A 14,239-nucleotide genomic window follows, 5' to 3' on the forward strand; every position below is an offset into this window, starting at 1 on the left:
GTGTGCTGTCTGGCAGTTGATATGGTATAGTGGTTAGGAGCTTAAGCTAAAGGATAAACATTTCCATTTCATATTCGAAATCAATCCCAGACACGAATTCATTGGGTGAAATTAGGCAACCCACACTATCCGCTAAGTCACAGATCTCCATCTCTAACACAATATCTTACTTCACAGGGATGTTGTCTGAATTACGAGACTAACAGTGACTTAAGGTTCTAGCGTAAAAAGTATAAACACAAAAACAAGTATAACCAATATCTGGTTTGGCAATGACATACATATACAGATGCAAAAGGCTCTCTGAGTATTTATTGTATTTACATCCCTCCACAAAGAAACCCAAATTATCATACATGGTGCTCTCCAAAAATCACAGTAGAGTTAGGCATGAGTGCTATTAGTAATCATAACTAGGAGACCCAGTGTTGAATAATGGGTCGACATTTAGCTATATCACACCAACTCAATCGGCCTACTCTAGTTGCGACAACAACTAGGATTTGGGCCTTAATTCATGGATGAAACGGAGCAAGAGCCTTCAGAACATTTTGCAGTTCGAAAGGTGCAAGCAAATCTATGTGAACAAAGCCTGGCTTTCTTTGTCAGCACTCTTGAACACTATGCTCAAAGAAGCAAAATTGCATACAGAATGATAGAGTTTCAGTCCCTTGCATCTCCAGTTAAAGGACTGCAGGGAAAACACCTTTCTCATACCTTGGAAACTACTAGCAGAATGCTGGATTGGATGGATCTGTCATCTGTCCTGAAATACGTTCAAATATTCAGACATCTATAACTGGGTTAAGTAGCTTCAAAACATGAACAAAACTATTCCTGTTAAATGCTTCAGAGCCACCTGGGTAGAAATAAAGGTAAAATCATTTGAAGTTAACTTAGCTTAAAATCTGAGACAAGCACAAAGTAGCACATGCTAAAATCATGTAGTAGTGAGGAAAGGAATGACTACTATAAGTGTAAAGAATCCAAGAACTGGAAAATTGTAGTGTACTTCCTGCCACACTTGAGCAATTTCCTAAATCTACCTGTTAGGGCAGCAGAATGTAAAGCAAAATGCATGCAGCGCCCCAAGCCAGAAATTAGTTTGCATGCCCTTCTAATTGCATCAATATACATGCATTAGCTTTGCTGCCAAAATGCTGCCCGCTGAAACAGCGACGGTCTTGGATAGTAGAAAACTCAAATGTATGGACTGAAATCCAGAAACCCTTTCTTACTGCCAATTCCAATCTGGATCCAACTCAACTCACAATCTGCTTCTTCTGTATTGTGCTGATTTAAAGGGAGGGTGAGCCATCACATCTCTCACAGAACAATGTCCACCAGCAGAAAACAAACACAAAACAGTTACAGCTTGCCACTTCTTTCCTGTGACAGGAAAAAAAAACACGTCTACATATGGTAATCATTTCCTTCACACAACCTTCAGCGCATGTGAACACAGAGAAAAACTAATCCTCTCCTATTTTCACTTTTAAAAGATTCCTTAGCATCAAGCAACAATGAATGGAGCAAGCACTAATACATTTGTTATTTGTGGCTCTAGTATGCATGGACCAGCCTCATTGTGAGCGTAGTAGATGCAGACATTTTAAAAGCCTGAAAACTCCAAGTCACAGACATCAGAACAAACACGGAAGTCTTGTTGGGATTTCAATGAGAAGGGTTGTGTTGACCAACTAAGGCTGCATCTGCACCAAAGAAACAATGCAGCGTGACACCACTTTAACTGCCATGGCTGCATCCTATGGAATCCTGGAATTTGTAGCTTGTTGTGGCACCAGAGGTCTCTGACAAAGAAGGCTAAATATTTCAGAAAACTACAGCACTCTGAATTTTATAGCATTGAGCCATGGCAGTTAAAGCGATATTTATTTTTATTCACATTGTTTATTGGATTTATGTCCTGCCTTTCTCCCAAAATGGGATTCCAAGTACAGTACATCATTTCTGCAGTGCAGATGCAGCCTCAAATGTACTACTCTGGCCTACTCTCGGAGAGGTTTTTAAAATGTGCATGCTTTTATCCACAGGAAATCCAGCTCCCCAACAGCTAAAAGACAAAAAGTCGCAAGGAAAGAAGTTCTCAGAAGGACTAGATACAGTTATGATAGATGGTTGACTAGTTGTTGCTTCCCCTCTCTCATATGGCCTCATGAATGGCAGTTCATATATAGCAATAGCAAGTACATTCCTATACTGCTTATCCATGAACTAGCACAATGTGTAAGTCAACTGCCCACAACAAGCTGGGTACTCATTTCACCAACCTACGAAAGGATGGAAGGCTGAGTGGACCTTGGAGCCCTCCTCTATGATCAAACTTACAATGTTGTGGTGGCAATACCAATGTGTATATGGAAGGTGGAAGTAGATGATAGCAAGTCCATCATCTGGATCTGAATCTAGGCATGATGGAGTACTGACCTACCTCCGCCACATATCAGTACATAGAAGAACCAGAGTAGTGTATAGTAGTTGGAGTGTTGGCCAAGGCTGGAGCAACAGAAATCCGGATCTCCATTCAGTTCTCTGGGTAACCTTGGAGCAATTAGTTTCTTACCTTCACTTTAGGAGGTTATAACAGAAGTGAGCAAAAGGGCCACATGTGCTTTGCAAAGCTCTTTCTGAAAGAAGGGAAGGACATATATAAAGTAGGAGAACAGAAGATGAGAGCAATTGCCTTCTTTCAGTGTCATCTGTTGCTGCTGTCGTTTCCAGCTTATGGTGAGCCTATCATGGGGTTTTCTGGGCAAGACGTTTTCAGAGGTGGTTTGCCATTACTTTCCTCCGAGGATGACAAGATGTGACTTGCCCAAGATGGCCCAAGATGACCCAATGGGGTTTCATGGCCAAGCAGGGAACTGAATCCGCGCTCTCCAAAGTTCTAGTCCTATGCTCAAACCACAACATCATGCTGCCTCTGCCAGTGCTGTTTAATAGACATTAAAAAAATCATGCTTTTATTAATTTTTGGCTTTGTTGCCAATAAAGCAAATGCCAAAATATATATTGTAGTAATATCTTCATTAGGAAAAGAAAAGAAAAGCACAAAATTAATTGTGCGGCATTCAAAGCACACATGTTTCTTCAACAAGATTTAAAATATTCAGGGAAAGGTGGGGGAGAAGAAGAGTGGTGACACATGTGAAAAGTACAAAAAAGAAAGAAAGGAAGGAAGGAAGGAAGGAAGGAAGGAAGAAAACAAAACTCAAGCCTGTCTGTATCCAGTGTGAAGCTCAGGACTCCTTTGTAGGAAAAGAACAGCGAATTGCCCAAGATGACTCTATACTGTCATATACATTTATTCACTGAATCACATACACCTCTTCCTCCAATGCAGCATTTCAGTGCTGGGCGGCTAAATTTGGTTCTCCTCAAGTGACACAATACAAATACAGTAAAAGGCTAGCCTTGTTGATCATAAAGCAAATCCCAACAGGGATGTTGGGATAATACCATCATTAGGTCAACCATCAAGGCACAAATTTTACTCTGAAAGCTGTTTTAAAACATGTATTTTCATTAGCAAAGATGGTTCAAAATGGCTTGAAAGGGAAAAGTGTGGAAGACATGCAGAAAAGTTGCATGCTGTCACTGTCTATGTGTTGTTCTGAGATAGTATGCCCAACTGAGTTACGGAAGAGTTCAGTTGACATGGCAAGAGAGCTGGGAACAGAAAATGTATACTGCAACCAATTAAGTTTTATGTTTGTATCAAAGCCAGCTTATCTTACACATGAAAATGCCCTTTGATAGCAAAGTGTACTGCACAAAGCTGTGAATGTATACATACAATGCCACACTTGCCTGTTATTCAAAGTAAATAGTCTAAACAGGAAGCTAAGTAGAATGCCTGGAACTCGCTTTATCTCTTAAAAAGAATCCTTCTGACAACCTTCAAAAACAATTTGCTTCCCTTTGTGTAAGTTTCCCTTTGGAAACTTATTTCCAAACAAGCAAGCATAGGATCAGAAGCTCCACTACAGTCAACAGGGCTGACTCCTAAATTTGGGTACACAGCTATAGAAGCCCTAGCACAAATAAATGGAATAGTTCAAGTTTAAATAGAGCAGATGCTAGTGATGTATCATGGGGCTAGGAAATGCTTGTTGCAGCTGAGAACTGCAGGACCTGTATTCTTTGGTGCTTAAAAGCAGGTCCCAAGCAAATGATGATGATGATGGTGAAGGATCACTCCCCCTCTTCTTTTCCCAACCTTTTTACAGTATGCAGCCGTATCTGCAACCAAACACTCCTGATGGTCAGGTTTAAAACCAAGGACAAAGAGGAGGCATCCACAGCATGCCAACCGTAAATGGTTTAGCATCCCCTGCACACATCCCTGTGCCGACAGTTATGTGGCAATGTCACAGGTCAGCATGGCATCAGAGCAGCAGCACAAAGGCAGTGTTTCAGTGTTCTTGTAATACTTTTTTATTGAAAGATATGTCTTACCAAATATTAGACTTCTGTCCTCCCCAGCATTCAGGGGAATATACAAAAGGCTGTCCCATTTCAACTTTGAACAAAGCAAGAGAGAACCATCCACTGCCACCCAGTTCCCACTATCTAAGACGTTCCACTATACCACTTTGGTTCAGAGTATCACTGAAATACAGAGCAATATAGGGCTGTTCTTTCAGTATACTAGTCATTGAAAGCACATCACCAGACAAGAAAAAAGAAGACATGATTTTTGAAATGGAGCATATCAGCCCATAACCCAGAAGATACTGAGACCCTTATCTTTTCTCTTACAGAAATCCAGAGGTTAGTTAAAGAACTTTCTGCAGGAACTACAGGAAAAAAGGTTCCACTTAAACCTTAGGAAGAATTTCTTGACAGTAAAACACAGTCTCAAAGGGTAGCAGAATCTCCTCCTTTGGAGGTGTTTAAAGAGGCTGGATGTTGGGAGTGCTTTGAGGGTGTATTCCTGCATTGCAGCGGGTTGAACTGGATGGCCTTTGTGGTCTCTTCCCACTCTATGATTCCATACTTGTCAGAACAATGTCCACAACATCTCTACTCTAGGTCAATCATATCCAGATCTCCTATCATCCATAGATATTCATTAATGGAAAACAATCATGTGGAATATGAGATATACTCTAACAGACCTTATTACAGACCTTTATGAGAGCTTAGAAGAAAGCATCGCAGGAGTGTGAAAACAGCCCTTCCAAAAGATGTAGGCAGCACTGATGTTTTAAGCCTTTGCTCAGTGGAAAACACAGGAGTGTCCCTTGATCTGCAAATATCTTGGTTTCAGGTTATCCTCTCGTAACATTAAAAGGCACATTTAGACAACATAAGTGCCAAGGGGAAATCTAGGGAGGTCACAAACTGGCCACATAATGGCAGCCTGCAAAACCTCAAGTTTTCCAGTATGAAAACAATTCAAAAAGAAGCAATTGTATCATACCTTTATTGTGTGTGTGTATGTGCCTTCAAGTCGACTTATGGCAACCCCATGAACACTATAGGGTTTTCTTCAGCAAGGATACTCAGAGGTGGTTTGGCTAGTTCCTTCCTCTGAAATACAGCTCATAGCGCCTGGTGCTATTCCTTGGCTGTCTCCTATCCAAGTACTAACCAGGGTTGATCCCGCTTAGCTTCCAAGTTCAGATGGGATCTGTTGCTTTGAGGGTATTTAGGCCTCGGTGAACTATCACTGCATATTTAACAAGTTTCCAAGTTCAACATATGTCATCTTTCAAATCATGTTAATATTTTATTGCTTTTGAGGTGTTCTTTTCCCTGTGGGGCCATAAAGACTGTCTAAACCCCACAATATGTGGGCTTTCCCTCCTCATTACGTCAAAGGCAAGAGAAGCATTTTGTGAATAATGTGAATCTGTCTCACTCTAAACAGTCTGGGACAACAGTACAGAATCAGCTACGCAATAAATCTTCAGAATGCTCTATTATCAGATGTTTACACAACTAGTTGTAAGAAAATTAAAGCAAACCAGATTGTGTATCTGGACTCTAAAGATCTTGGCAATATAGGCTGCTTCCCCATGGAGGTCTGTTATATGCACCCTGAAACAGCATGAAACAATACTGAAAAAGATCTTATAAACTATCTTACCACAAATCCACTAAAGAAAGAGAAAGGAACCTGATGCCCCTCAATCCTGGTTTGGACCATAACTGACCTCTGGCCATTCTGGAGGGCACCAGGCTTCCTACTTCTGTGCTAAAGCTTGAGTGTAAAAGACAACAGAACAGGGACAACCAACAATACCAAGACAGCTTATTTTGGATACCAAGGCGGGTTACAGACCGCCATTAGGGACGTCCTGAGAACGTCCAAGTTTGAAAAAGGGGCGTCTCTTCCAGACGCCCCTAACCCTATCTGGGGCCCAGGAAGGAGCACGATTTCCGCGCTCCTTCCTCGGAGCGTCTGGGAGCTGCGCGATTTGGCCGCTGCGGCTCCCGGATGCTGAAAGCGGAGCCAGACTGCCACAATCCGGCAGTCTGTAACGTGCCCAAGTTAGCAGCCTAAGCTTCCATCATATAGCCAAAAGAATGCAACAAGAGAATTCGGGAACAAAGAAATCTTACATTCCACTTTGAGTCACGTTTGACCTTAGAACAGTACAGTACTCCAATCCATTTTGTCCATTCTTTGTCATACAGCACCAACAACAGTTTTCTATCACAAAGCAGAATTAGGAGGTTAAGACCATTGCTGTTTGGGAACTTTACAGCTTTGCAGAGGGGATGATGCTCAACTTTGTTGTGATACGATCAATAAAATTTATTGGCACAAGAATTTACTGAAGCCATCTGACATCCAATTTAAAAGGTTTTCTTGAAGGCATACCTGGCAAGTCACTGTCTCTAAGAGATTTCAAAAGGGCAGGAGCACCTATTTTTAAAAGTCTCACATTATTTTTTAAGTCTCACATTACTAAGAATTCATTACACACAGACATGCTAATGTTAGTCAGAGACATCCAAGGCCATCAAGTGCATTTGTAAAGCATTAGTAGATTGATTCTACTATTCTCATAACTTCCTATCACCTTTTATTCCAAGGCTTACTCAAATCATTAAGACATCCCTATCTCTCACTATTCTACGCAAGTCTGCAGTCTGCTTACATTTATACTTTCTTGGAAATCATATTCAACTCCTGTGGGTGCGTGTGTATGCGCCTTCAAGTCGCCTGTCGAATTTTGTAGGGTTACACAAAGAGTAATTCTAAGAGAAGTTGTTCCTCCTTTACTTTACTTCTTCATTATAATTCTACACCACCCTGAAAAGAGTCCTGGAACTTCAACCTGAATAAGCACAACAAAAACAAAACAACACCACTTGTCATTTCCTTTACTTTATGGTGAACCACATGAAGGACTACATTAAAAACATGTATTTTTTTTTCTTGCTTCACTTTTTGGGGAGATATGGAGAGATACAGGCCTGTTACAGACCGCCAAAATAAAGCTACGTCGGGTCTCTTTGGAGGTGTGCTGTTTAAATGATGCATGCATCCTAAGAATCCGGAAGCTGCACCAAAGCTGCCCTCCAGTGCTTAGGAATGGAGAGTGGCTTTGGTGCGACCTCCGGACTCTTAGGACCCATGCATCATTTAAACAGCATACCTCCAAAGAGACTCGAAGCAGCTTTATTTTGGCAGTCTGTAACAGGCCACAGTCTCTCAAATAGTCTGGACCCAAGCCATGTAGGGCTTTATAGGTCATGACCAGCACTTTGAATTGTGCCCTGAAACCAACAGGTAGTCAGTGGAGCTGTTTTAACAAGGGAGTTATATGCTCCCTGTAACTTCTCCCGGTCATCTTTCTGGCCATAGCGTTTTGAACCTGCTGAAGTTTCTGGACAGTTTCCACAAGCAGCCCCACATAGAGTGCATTGCAGTACTCCAAGTGGGATGTAATTAAGCCATGTGTCACCGTAGCCAGATCTGACGTCTCAAGGAACGGGCGCAGCTGGTGCACAATTTTAAGCTGTGCAAATGCACTCCTGGCCACTGGCTGAAACCTGGGCATCCAGGCTCAGAGTAGAGTCCACAAGCACACCCAAGCTGTGAGCCTGGGACTTCAGGGGGAGTTTAACCCCATCCAACACAGGCAAAGCCCAAACTCTCTGATCTGCTTTACGACTGACCAGGAACACCTCTGTCTTCTCTGAATTAAGCTTCAATTTGTTTGCCCTCATCCAGTCCATTACTGACAGCAGACACTGGTTCAGTAAAGAGACAGCTTCCTTGGAATCAGATGGAACGGAGAGATAAAGTTGGGTGTCATCAACATACTGTAAGGTATTTGGGTCCCAGTCTCGGGAGACAAGTGGGATAGATATCAATATAATAATAATAATAATAATAATAATAATAATAATAATAATAATGTGAAGTCAAAGGCTTTCATGGCCAGCATCCATAGTTTTTTGTGGGTTATTTTGGGCTATGAGGCCATGTTCTAGAAGAGTTTATTCCTGACGTTTCGCCAGCATCTGTGGCTGGCATCTTCAGAGAATGAAGATGCTGGCGAAACGTCAGGAATAAACTCTTCTTGAACATGGCCACATAGCCCCAAAAACCCACAAAAAACTAATAATAATAATAATATTTCTGACTACTGGCCACATAGGCTAGAGTTAGGAGTCATAATCATAAACCTTTGAAGGGCATCAGCTTAAAGAAAGCCACATGCCAGTAAGGGTCCGAACAAACCAAGCGGACCATCAGTCTCACTTTTCATGGGAAGCCACGTAATATGAAGATTTCCCCGCACGCTATCTCAAAACGTCTCAGGAATGTCACATTAAGACGCATGGCAAATGTTCAAGGAAACATAACCCACACTTCTTGCATGATACCAGGAAGGCTGTAAGCGGCACAACATGCGGAGTACGCTTGAAGAAAAAGCCAGGAACAAGGTGCACACCAGAGTAGTGCTAAATGGCGACAGAGTCCCTTCTGAGGTTAAAGCTTGTTTTATCATTCTCTGAGACAACTTCTGCAACCAGACTCTCATATGCTTCCTTTGTGCATTTATTATAAAGGGGGCTGCTGATAACAGACCTTTGTTTTAGTCTTGCAAATGCAACAACGCCAAAGCAATGCTATGACTGCACAAGAGGAATTTCTTGGTTTCGTTCTGTTTCTAAATGTCTCTTTCGCATATATATTTGTAGCTAGCGCCTCCAATTATGTATTTTAGCCCATGGTTGCCAGTACATTTTTTATTGACATATTAACTTCTGTTTGTCTTGTTTTAACTGGGAAGACTGAACAGTTTTGCTGCCATTGCTATTTGCAGACTGCTAGGAGTTCAACTTTTAACACCGAAACGCAAGGTATCAAAACTCCCTTGGACAAAGTAGACAAAGAGAGGAGCACCACCACAATCACACAACCCTCTGAAAGTGTAGGATGGGGGAATAAGCATCATCAAATCTCAAATATCATGGAATCACATATAGGAAAATGCAAAACATCATTTCCTCTGAAGTCAAAACCAGTCTTCCCAGTGTTCATTGGGTAATCTTTAACCAGAAGACTCACCATGCCAGGCAAGATTGTCACTCCCTCCTTATCAGGACTACAACAGATTAGAGAAGACTGTATTTTAAAGGAATACCACACTGATCTGAATGTCCTGCATTTTCCTCATGTGTGAGAATAAGTACATAGCACATACATAGATAGGTTGTGTATAAATACACATGTATCTGTATGTGTTGCTAGTGCTACCAAAAGTAGACCAGTTCAAGCAATGGAAATGGCCCATATGTCAACTTACCAATTCACTGAACGGGTCGACTTTAGTTGGGACTGAACAACAGGATTACAGCAACTTTTGTGTGGAAAGCGGGGGTGTGACTTGACAAAAACATACCACTATAGTGTATGTACACATGTACACACACACACATCTATGTATGTACTATGTGCCTACTGTATATACTTGACTATAAGTCGACCTCATGTATAAGTCGAGGGCAGGTTTTGGGGCCAAAATTAGGGATTTTGATATGACCCTTGGAGAAGTCGAGGGTAAAATTTAAGGGCATGTAACAAAGGATGGAAAGGAAAACAAGGTCAAAGAACATACAAATTTCCAGCACACATTAAATGCTTGTGCTCCTATTAAAGGCTGTATGGATAAAGAGAAGGAGGCCAGTGCTTTCAAGGTAGATTATGGTCTTTCCTTTTTTAAGTAAGGCCTGTTACAGACTGCCAAAATAAAGCTGCTTCGGGTCTCTTTGGAGGTATGCTGTTTAAATGATGCATGGGTCCTAAGAGTTTGGAGGTCATGCCAAAGCCACACTCCATTCCTAAGCACTGGAGGGCAGCTTTGGTGCAGCTTCCAGATTCTTAGGATGCATGCATCATTTAAACAGCATACCTCCAAAGAGACCCAAAGCAGCTTTATTTTGGCAGTCTGTAACAGGCCTAAGTATGAAAGTATAGTACTTATATCGACCCATGGATAAGTCAAGACATGTTTTGGGGGTCAATTTTTCACCAAAATGTCTAGACTTATACATGAGTATATAAAGCATATACATATATTAACTGCTGTTTGTCTTGTTTTAACTGGGAAGACTGAACAGTTTTGCTGCCATGGCTCTTTGCAAACTGCTAGGAGTTCAACTTTTAACACCAAAACGCAGGGTACCAACACTCCCTTGGACAAAGTATACATATATGTGTGTGTGTCTGTGTATCTGTACATATATGTACAAGTGTGTATACATATACAAAGTATGTACATGGGGTGTAAGTGTGTGTACATAAGTATATAAGCTGTGGTTGCATGTTTTTGTCAAGTCTTGTACAGAAGACCATGGCAAGAATTGTGTTGGCCAGTCCCAGGTGGACTATATCCATTCAATGAACGTCACTAGCAACAGGATTCAGGGCAGCATATACTACACAAACCCCCCTCTACACACATACAAACATATATACATACATACATATATACACAGAGGGAGAGAGAGAGACATACACACACAGACATCTATAAATGCATGCATATATTGATATATACAGACATACCCTACACACACAGTTATATAGATATATACATACATGTACATCTATTTATACACACACATATACACACATGCCATACATAATGTTTATATACACGCACATATATGGTCATATACATACACACGTGCATGTATATATTTATACACACATATATAGATGTGTATACACACACACACACATATATATTTATAGTTATAGATAACACACATATATACATATACACACACACACATTTTTATATATACACATACACACACACCACACATGGAGCTCGGAGTTGCGAAGGGGAGTTGTGTGTATTGTGTCTTTGTCGCTGCACTCGCAGTTGTACAGAGATTATACCCATAACATACACACACACACACAAACACTCATATGTATGTATATTATACACAGACACAGAGCTCGGGATTGTGTTCATTCCCCCCCCCCCACACACACACACAGTTTTATACATATGAATCCTCCCTCTCTTCCTCTTCTCCTTCTTTTTGTCCTTCCCTCCTCTCATTCTTCCTCCCTCCCTCTTCTCCTTCCTTCTATCCTTGCCTCCTTCCTGTCTTCATTCTCTCTCCCTCCCTCCTTTCTTTCCAGTCTTCTTTCCCTCCTTCTATCTTTCCTTTCTTCTACTCCTCATTCACCCTCCCTCTCTCTTCTCCTTTCTTCCTTGTTCTCATTCTTTTCTTTCCTCCCTTCCATCCGTTCTTCCTTCCTCCCTTCTATCCTTCCTTCCTCCCTCTCTTCATTCATCCTCTCTCTCCCCCTCCCTCCTTCTCCTTCCTTCCTTCCTCCCTTCATTCATTCCCCCGTTCCTCTTCTCCTCCCATTCTTCCCTCCTTCCTCTCATCCATCCTTCCTCCGTTCTTTCCCTATCTTCCATTCTTCCCTCTTTCTATCCCTTCCCTCTCTTGATTCTCCCTCCTCCCCCTCCTCTCCTTCCTTCCTTCTTTCTTTCCTTCCTTCCTCTCTCCATTCTCCCTCCCTCCTTCCCTCCTTCCTTCCATTCTCGCGTTCATCCTTCCTTCCTCTTCTCCTTCCTTCCTTCCTTCCTTCCTTCCTTCCTTCCAGGCCTCCCTCCCTCCCTCCCTCCCTCCTTCCTTTCCCGGGTTCCCTTCGGTCCTAAGGGCCCCTTCCTCCCTCCCTGAGAGGCGTCGCTCTGGAACTGACCGTGGCTGAGGCTGGCTGTCCCCGAGGGCTCCCTGCTGGCTGCCTGCCTGCCTGCCTCCTGCTCCGGGGCCCAGGAACTTTCTCCTTCCCTCAGGATGGAAGCCCTTCCTCCTCTCCTTCCTCCTTTGGCGATCATAGCCTCCCCCTCCTCCTCAGCCCCCTTCCCTTGCCCCGCCCACAGACGTAGCCACGCCCCCCAGAGTCCGGAAACCGCCCTCCTCCTGACGCCGCTTCCGCACCGAAAGAGCGGCCCACGGAGGCCTCGGGAATAGCGCCGCCGGACTACAACACCCAGAGGGCCTCGCGCGGCAGGAGGGCACACCGAAAGCGGGAGGAGGAGGCGGCCGGGCTCCCTCGGCTGCGAAGAGAGGGTTCTGGGGGTTTTAATGGAGGGAAGGGAGCCGCTTGGAGCGCTTGGACGGGGCTTTTTGTGAGCCTGAGAGGAGGAATAGGGCTTGGACTACGACGACCAGGATCCTTTGCGCCTCCCAGGCTCGGCTGAGACGAAAGGGGTGGGGCTAAGCGTGACGTAAGCGACGCCCCGCCCATTCCTGGGCAGTTCTCCTGAGCAGCTGTCTCCATCTGGCCTCTGGTCTCCCTCTCCTTCTGCTGCCTTCTGTCTTTCCCAGCAATATAGTCTTCCAACAACAACAACAACAACAACAACAGCATATATTATTATTATTATATTATTTATGTTCATTTATAATAATATTATTATAATATTATAAATAGTATAAATATTATATTTATAATATAATACTATTTATAATAATAGCATATATTATTATTATTATATTATTTATGTTCATTTATAATAATATTATTATAATATTATAAGTATTATAAATATTATATTTATAATAATATAATGTTATTATTTATAATGATAGCATATATATTATTATATTATTTATGTTCATTTTATCAATATATTTGTACTAACACATGTTAATATTATATTAATATATTATTAATATATTAATTTCATTGATATATTAATATATTAATTACGTATGTTAACATATTAATATGTTAATATGTTAATATATAGTATATTATTATATGGATATATATTATTAATATATGTTAATGTAATTATTTACATTAATATATTGATATATTATTATATATTATATTAATTATATGGTTATATATATATATATATATATATATTACTGTAATTTATATTAATATTTTATATTAATTATTGTATTAATATACTGTATTAATATATGTATCAATGTAATTATATAGATTAACATATATTAACATATATTAATTACTATCCATTCCTTCTTCTGTCATAGAAATAATTCCAGTGTCATTCTAAATCTCAGGTTCAATTTGTCTGATGTATATTTGCACATGTCTGCCATTGATGATGAAACAGTGTTCCTCTTTCTCTCTTACACTTATAACCTTTATCCATGTTGGTGCAATATTTTTAACCGCTATCTTATTAGTTATCCTTCGCTTCGTACAGAATTTCTATCCTTCCACCTCTTCTCTTAATGGTTCTCTTTACTATTACTCAGGCTCTATGTGAGTTATACTCTACTCCCAGTCATTGTTCTCATGTACGGTTATCTTAAGCATTTCTGATCTTGGTTAGTGACAATAATCTCAGTTGCGTAGCCTAAGTGCGAGGCGTTTGAGAAACACTGATAAAAGGGTTCCCAGAACAGATTGCAGCGCTTGTGTGCGGATTGAGCAATAACCCCCAGTTCCCTTAGTAGCCTATTGAGAAATCAAGTCCAAAAGCTTTCTGAGATCTTAAATGTCTAGGTTTTGATGGTACTCTTCCAATTTACCATTGCACAACTTTACACTGATACTTCATATGTGATTGCGATGGCTCGCTTTCACCAATTGTGGTTTGGCAATGGTCAGTATTACACAGCACCTGGATACTTCCAGTTGAAGTTTATTGTGGCACCAGACCTCTCTGACTAAGAAGACTAAATGTCTCACAAAACTACAGTTCCCAAAATTCCCTAGCAATGAGCCAGGGCA

At 41.3% G+C, this 14,239-nt stretch overlaps 1 protein-coding gene across 3 annotated transcripts in view; it reads right to left on the minus strand.

The window, feature by feature from the left end:
- Positions 1-12,478, minus strand: part of CAPN15 (calpain 15) — a 114,307-nt gene extending 101,829 nt beyond the window's left edge. For 2 of the 3 annotated variants that reach the window (XM_089540001.1, XM_089540000.1), the window contains exon 1: positions 12,224-12,340. The gene's annotated coding sequence lies outside the window, so the exon portion shown is untranslated. Of the gene's footprint in view, positions 1-12,223; positions 12,341-12,462 lie in introns of those variants that run through there. The other variant, XM_089539999.1, reaches the window with a different exon arrangement.
- Positions 12,479-14,239: the final 1,761 nt, after the last annotated feature.

The sequence above is a fragment of the Sceloporus occidentalis genome, unplaced genomic scaffold (assembly GCF_023333645.1).
Source record: "Sceloporus occidentalis isolate IW3139 unplaced genomic scaffold, rSceOcc1.0.p SCAF_10, whole genome shotgun sequence".
NCBI lineage: Eukaryota > Metazoa > Chordata > Lepidosauria > Squamata > Phrynosomatidae > Sceloporus > Sceloporus occidentalis.